At 42.7% G+C, this 7,379-nt stretch overlaps 1 protein-coding gene across 2 annotated transcripts in view; it reads right to left on the reverse strand.

Annotated features, from left to right (window-relative positions):
- Nucleotides 1–1,782, reverse strand: part of Mme (membrane metalloendopeptidase) — an 81,087-nt gene extending 79,305 nt beyond the window's left edge. The window contains exon 1 of one of the 2 annotated variants that reach the window (XM_013358815.4): nt 1,624–1,782. The gene's annotated coding sequence lies outside the window, so the exon portion shown is untranslated. Of the gene's footprint in view, nt 1–996; nt 1,180–1,623 lie in introns of those variants that run through there. The other variant, XM_005325694.5, reaches the window with a different exon arrangement.
- Nucleotides 1,783–7,379: the final 5,597 nt, after the last annotated feature.

The raw sequence follows: 7,379 nt of genomic DNA on the forward strand, positions 1-7,379 counted from the left end.
TAGATGATTAGAATTGAGATCTAACCCCAAAAGGACCCTGAAAACTTCAACTTGACATTCTCAGAATTAATTATCATTTTGCTTGAATATAAGCTGAATTCCAAAGCAATATGATGTAGCAATTCTCATTCTCACACTGTTACAGCGTTAAGTATCCATTTATCAGACTGTCAAATCATGAAACCTGGAGGATAACCCATTTGTGCAAGGGAGATCTGAGTTCTAAGCAATTTCATCTTCACAGCATATTATAACATTAACTTATTTCTACAAGTCCCTGAGGTTTGCTAGGTAATGACAGTTTGCATTCATGGAAACTGAGGCACTGAAAAGCAAAACAGGTTCCATATTGAGGCTCCAGAAGCTGAGGAAGAGGGTACAGTTGAAATCCCCACGTTTCCCACATATCAATTAAGCCAGTGCTTCCAGGGTCTGAAGTATGGAGTCCTGGACACAAAGTCCTATCAACATTACTCCCAGAGGCACAGGGCATCCAGTCTGAGAAACTACAATATCGTTTTTTTAAAGAGCTGGAACCCAGCAAAAATGCAAGGGAGTGAAGCTACACGCTCTCAGAGCCTATTTGCTCTGAGTAGCAGCTTCCAAACGCTGACGCTGCAAGCCAGATACTAGTTTCCAGTTTAATAAAACTGCCATTTGAATCACATATGGAGGAGAAATAGACTTGATTGAGAGGCTGAAGAGGGATGATCGGTTGCAATTAACCTTATTTTAAAACAGTACAAATAGACTGAAACTGGTTAAGTAAGGAAAAGGTCTTTTAAAAAAACTTCCATCTACAAAAGAACACCCTCCATGCCGCACCAACCAACCCTTGTGAGATTTAAGCATAAATTATATAATAGGAAATCAAGGTTCAAAGCGAGACGAAGAGGTGGAATCATGAAAAGATCTTCAGGTTAAGAAAAGAAAAAAAAAATAGAAAAGTGAGTTAAATGAGGAGAAAATCCGACAGAAACCAAAATGAAAACAAACCTTGCTTTTTTAAAAAACCAGTGTCTGTACAGCGGAATGGCAAATTCCCAGCCCCCAAATCAACCCCGGTGCAATTTGGTAGCGCAGATCTCGGTAACCAAACATAACTCCCAGGCAGAGGCTGCAGGGAGCTATGGAAATGAACCTGGAGAGTCGACCTGACATCACTCGCTGAGCCCTCCTCCCCGGCACCCTCGGCCCCTTCCCTCCCCTCCCCTGCGCTCCTCTCTGGTCCCGGCGGCGGCTCCTTCCCAGGGCACGCCTCCTGCGCCCACGCCGCGGGGCGAGGGGCGCCAGCCGCTGCCCGCGCCCGCCCAGCGCCCCGGGCGACCCCTGCGCCCCAACCCCGGGTGCAGCCGGCCCTCCCGGGACTCACCAGCACGATTCGGGAGAAGTTGGAGGCTGAGCAGACACATCCCGACCAATGAGCGCGCGGGGCGGGCGGCCCGGAGCTTCGCCGAGCGCCCGTCGCTCAGTGCGTCCCCCGGCGCCCCAAGGCGCGCGCTCCGGCCGGCCGGGAGCGCCGCGCCAAGGCCGTACTCCAGGGAGCGATCGGCCCGGGGCGGCCGGAGCGGCAGGGCGACGGGGAAGCCCGGCATCCCTCGGACCCGCGCGCGAGGGACTCACCGTGGCCTCTCAGCAGATCCCGCGCGGGGAGTTGGGCGGCTGCTCCCGCCTGCGCCCGGCCGAGCTTCGCCACTTGCACATCTCCGCGCCCCGCGCGTCTCGGCGCGCTCAACCCCGCCTCGCAGCCGCAGGACCAGCGAGAGGAGCAGTTCCCTGGGTGACCTGAAGGTTTCCGCTAGGTCTCCCAAATCCTGCCACATCACGCGAGGGGGCCGGCTCGGGGCGGGGGCGGCGAGAAAGTCCCGGCTCCGTGTCCCCCACCTCACCATTCCCAAAAGGGCCTTGCCAAACATTCTTGGAATTGCTTAGCTTGGGGCTTTCAAGAAAACAATGCACCGGCTCTTCGGGATTCTGTAGTGCGGGTGAAGGTCCCTTGGCCTCCCTAGTGGACTCGGGCAGTAATGCTTCTCCTTCTGGCTCGTCTTCGCTCCTACTTGTCCCTTTCCTCCTGCGTCCAAGCTTCCTTCCTCCCTCTCTCCTTTATTAATTTTTCACTCTCCTCCTCCTTTGTATTTCTTTCCTTTTCCTCCCTCCTTTTCCTTCTCCCTCTCTTCTCGTCTCCCTTTCTTTTTCTTCCTCAGAGCAACACGATGTCAGGAATTGCACTGAAACTCTCCACTCCCGCCTCCTGACTCTGAGGCATCTTCTACCTGTGTGTGTGTTTGGGTTGGGGGTTACAGGGTGGGGAGTGAGAAAGACCGAAATAAAATGCTAAAGCGCGCCTACCTACTAAAATGAGCTGGAGTGTGTCGGGACCCTTATCAATGTCATGCTGCTAAGCAGCACACACCATTTCGCTTCTTAAGACACTGAGATTCCTTCTTGAGCTTTAGAAAAACAAAGAAGTACTTTTTGCACAAAGGAGAACCTTTATTAAAACTGCTTTTCACAGTTATAATTGCCCAGAAGCCAAGGAGCTCAGATATATATGCATATTTTTTATTGCACTACTGGGAACTGAACCCAGGTGTGTCCTATCACTGAGTGCCATCCACAACTTCATATTTTTAATTTTAAACAGGGTGTCTCTAAGTTGCTGAGGTCTGCCTTAAACTTGAGATCCTCCTGGCTTAGCTTCCTAAGTACCTGGGAGTACAGGGGAGCTACACACCCCTCAGCTGCTTCCAGTATTTTTAACCAAGTGTATAAATCGATTTAACAATGATTCTTTTTCTTCTCTGGATTAAACACATACACACACACACACACACACACACACACACACACACACACCACCCTGGGGAATTAATTCTGAAATACAACTGGGTTTTCCTGAATTTGGAATTACCTTTTAACATCAAAATGATTTACTGCTATAGAGAAGTCCCTTCACACAAATTCTATGGGTTTTTTTTTCATAGTAGAGAAAACTGAAAAGCAAGGAGAAAAGGTAATACATGCTTATGAAAGAGTTAAGTGGAATATGATTTTTCACCAAACTGCATTGCTATACTGTATGTGTGCAAATATGTAACAAGTTCTGCTATTATGTATAATTAAAAAGCTCAATTTAAAAAGCACAAAAAAGAGACATTTTGAGAAAATTAATATGGAGAATATCAATTTTCTATTAATACAGAAAATTAATCTAGAGTAATCTGGTGCATGATCTTCACAAGTACCGTCCACATCTCTATGCCGCACTGTCTGTGCAAGTTGCAGGCATAGTACTCATGGCAACCTACAGGCGCGATGTCCTGAAATAAGTACACTTATAAGGTTTCAGCTGGAATCTGAACACAGTTCATTTTGACTCAAATGCTTACTTATCTGTTATTTCCAAAGCAGACTCCCCATCCCTGCGGGTGTTGGGAAGCCACCTGAACAAGTTCATTGAACCACCTGAAAATGGAGAATAAGCGGGGAGTTGGGTGAGGCGGAGGTTTCCCAGAACTCAGGCACCACTTTTATGGCCAGGCCCTTCCAGTGTGCTCTGCTGGGTGTGTCACTCAGCATGGAAATTAGATTATAATAAAGTTGGAAGCTGTCTGTGCTCACTCTGGCATGCTTCTTAGCTCGGAGAGTTTTGGCCTGCCCACCAGAAGAGGACTGTCCAGCCTTAGGCATCATGAATAAGATTAGGGAAGGGCAGAATGTCAGCTAGGTCGCATGGGCAGTACACCAGGAAACAGTTTTACAGAGGAGACACGTAGAAAATTGATTGACTCAGATTCATTTGGCGGAAATCTAGGTCTTGTAACACTTCATTTCTTAATGTTTAATACTTCTCAGTGAAATTGCCAAAATGTTATTTCAGCTTTACTTAATAACAAGGAATTAAAATGAATTTGAAAAAATAATTTTTGAAAAAATATAGCCAGTTATCAGTTGTTTCATATGGAGCCATATGCTGAAAAGTTTAATGTAATTCTGATTAACATAATAATGCATTTTTGGTAGAGGGAGTAGCTTAGCCAGAATAATCCAAAAACTTGTATACTGACTGGAAATGCAAATCAAGCTCATATGCCTGGACTGAACCTTCTCATTGGAGCTTTCCAAGTTCTCTAATTTGCATAAAAGTTTTAAACTGAAAAAGTTTCTTTGAAGGTAGTGGCATACCCCTCAAGTTCAAGAACACCAGTTCCCTGCTGATCTCTGGGCTTTGAGCTTGCCAAGTATTTGCTAGGTGACTGACTTACAGCCCAGCTCTCAGGAATATCTTGATAGCAGAAGAAAATAAGTTGGCTTGATTTGTTTCAGTTATAAACTTTGAACTGACAACTGAAAATGTAATTGATTTATATTTAATTAAAGAGTCATTAATGAAAAATTTTTAGGCTATTTAGTTATGACCATACATCATAGTTTTATTTCAGTCTCCTTGTAAGAAAAAAAAATGTAGGGAGAAATTCAAATGTCATCTTGGTGGGGACATTTTACAGGAAGAAGAATGAACTGAGCTGGAATGTACATCAAAAGAAAAGCAAAGCCTTAAGTTACTGCAGGCTTTCACTTTCAGCTGATCATCAACAATAGGGGTGGATCCCTCGCTCATTTAACCACAAGATTGAATCTCATTAAAGTTCATTAGAGACTTAAGTAAGGTTTTATCAAGAATGTGAAATCTTTTCCTAAGGAGGTTGTGCAAGTTGGAGATAATTTCTCTTCTAAAGGACCTCCAGATTCCTCTAGTAAGTAAAATCACAGAACTGAGGTTTCCTGAGGCTATCCAAGGTCACTCAGGCTGGTCAATTGCAGGAATGAGGGAGAAAGTCCCCATGCAGATGGCCATGCTGTTATTAGCCATGCAGTGACTCAGTTCTGAGAAATGGGAGTGATCCAGAAACCTAGAAGGTATAAATTGCTGTCCGGGAGCATCTACCTATCTCTGAGAGCCTCACCAAACCTAAGTGACCTAGGACTTCCTTTAACAGGACTTGGAAGTCCTGGGACTTCTACAAAGTCTAGTCCTGAGTAAGGTGAAAACTCAGAGCAGAGAGTCCTTCAGAGAACTGGGACACTGAGAAGAAACATCCACAATAAACTATGGAGAAACACACACCAACCCCATGGCGCTAATTGCTGGTCCCCCAACCACCTCTGGCAGAGCTGCTGGGGTGTCAGACACATACTTGTAGAGAAAGTAGACCTTTTTCCAAAAGGTTGACAAAGTGTATACCTTTTATTCAAAACTGTATTCTCATCCCCCCGCCACCCTCTTTCTCTTTAGCTTGAACTCAGGCTAGTAAATTTACAACAACAGAAATTTCCTGTGAGAATTCATGATCAGCCCAGACCTTAGATATCTGAATATTGGGCTGAAAATTCCCAAGGTAAAAATATAGTCAAGTGGTCCCAGTTGGACTGAGCCAAATTAAAAAAAAAAAAATGGACAGAATTGCCACTATCTAACTCCTACTGCAGGCACTTCTTGAGAATCAATTTATGAATAAAAAAGACAATTGATGGAAGATCTGAAATACGAGAAGGAATATAGCAGAGTACAGTATTCACACAGGTAAATCTAAGGAAAACCATGGTGATAAGAAAAGATCAATGAAGCTGGGTGCATTGGTGCACCCTGTATTACCAGAGAATAGGGAAGCTGAGGCAGGAGAATCACAAGTTCAAAGCCAGCCTCAGCAACTTAGGGAGATTGTGTCTCAAACAAAAAAATAAAAAGGGCTGGGAATGTGGCTCAGTGGTAAGTACCTCTGGGTTCGATCCCTAGTGGGAAACCAATAAGAAAAATTAAAATATACTAAAATACTAGACAATGATATATGCCGCAGTCTGGCTGGGCACAAATAACTGAGCCGCCAAAAGCCTTGTAGGTTCAAACAACAACTCTTTATTCCCGAACTCACCTGCACTCTACACACACATTTCCCGGGAACACACTCCCTCCACCGGGCTCCACAGGCCAATTCTCCAGGAATCCCCAGGAGAACTCAACAGGAACTCCAAAGCAGCAGGCTCCCGAGGCAGCAGGATCCGCCCTAATCCCAGCAGGATCCACCCTAATTCCCGGAGCAGGGTCACCTTTCAACCATTCCCTCTAGCAAAATGCCAGGCGTCATTCGACTAAACCGTGGCTCTCAACAGATATAGATAGTGTGCAAATTAAGAGAGTATTAATCAAAGTACTCCAAAGTCCTTATATTGTTGGAAAAGAATATAATGATACTGATTAATGTTTAGGTCTTACACTTGAGTACATTAATTGTACTTTAAATGTTACTAGTTTTGTCACTAAAAGGATAAAAAATAGAATACATAAGGTTCAATCTTGCAGCAAGAAAGAAACTAGAATTAAACAGAAATCAATTTTTAAAAAATAATGAAAGAGAAAAATTAAGTATTTAAAAAGGGCATATAGGAATACAGAATAAGATGATAGAAGTAAATAAAAAAGTGTTCATCATGGTAAATATAATTGGACCAAATTCTCCAGTTAGAAGACAAAGACTGAAATAAAACAAAATTTAGCTATCCCTGTTTAAAAGAGACACACCTTAAAAATTAAGATTTAGAATGGTTGAAGTCAAAAATGATAGAAAAGCTTAAGCAAATGTAACCAAAGGATTGTCAATGTAGCAATATTATAAGATAAAATAGACTACAATTTTACCCCCAGAAAGAGTAATCAGTTCAGCCAATGGCATAGTCCTAAACTTGATTACATGTAATAGCACAAATTGTAAGTCTATACTTCAAAAAGTAAAATGAGAACAGACAGGGGAAAAAACTGATAAACCACCGTAGTGATGGGTGATTTTGAAACAGATGTATTTGATAAATCAGATGCACAAATCAGTACCTGTATAGAAAGAAGATCTGAATAAAGTGTTAAAAGATCAACTAGTGGAAATATGTAGAGCTTTTTGTTCAATAAATGGAGAACACATGCTTCTCCTTCCCCCCCCACCCCCGCCCCAGGTATCTAAGGAATATTTAAAAACATTGATTATGTGCTAACTGCAAATTTTCAATGAATTTCCAAGACTCTAATTATAAGTAATACATCTTGAACCTTAAGATAACTCAAGAGAAATGAAGTCACATGTACATTGGAAGTCAAAAGATGCAAACAAATAGTTTAAAATAACCCATGAATTCAAGATGAATCACAATAAAATTTTCAAAAATTTGTATCTGAATGTCAATGAAAATACTATCTACCAATAGTAGATATCAAAATTTGTAGTCTTAAATGCTTTTTACTTGAGAGGAAAAAAAGCTAAGATATATTAAAATGAGTATATAACTTAAGAAGTTAGAAAAAGAACAGAAAGAATCCTAAGAAAGCAAAT

Source organism: Ictidomys tridecemlineatus, chromosome 3, assembly GCF_052094955.1.
Source record: "Ictidomys tridecemlineatus isolate mIctTri1 chromosome 3, mIctTri1.hap1, whole genome shotgun sequence".
In the NCBI taxonomy this organism is placed as follows: Eukaryota; Metazoa; Chordata; class Mammalia; order Rodentia; family Sciuridae; genus Ictidomys; species Ictidomys tridecemlineatus.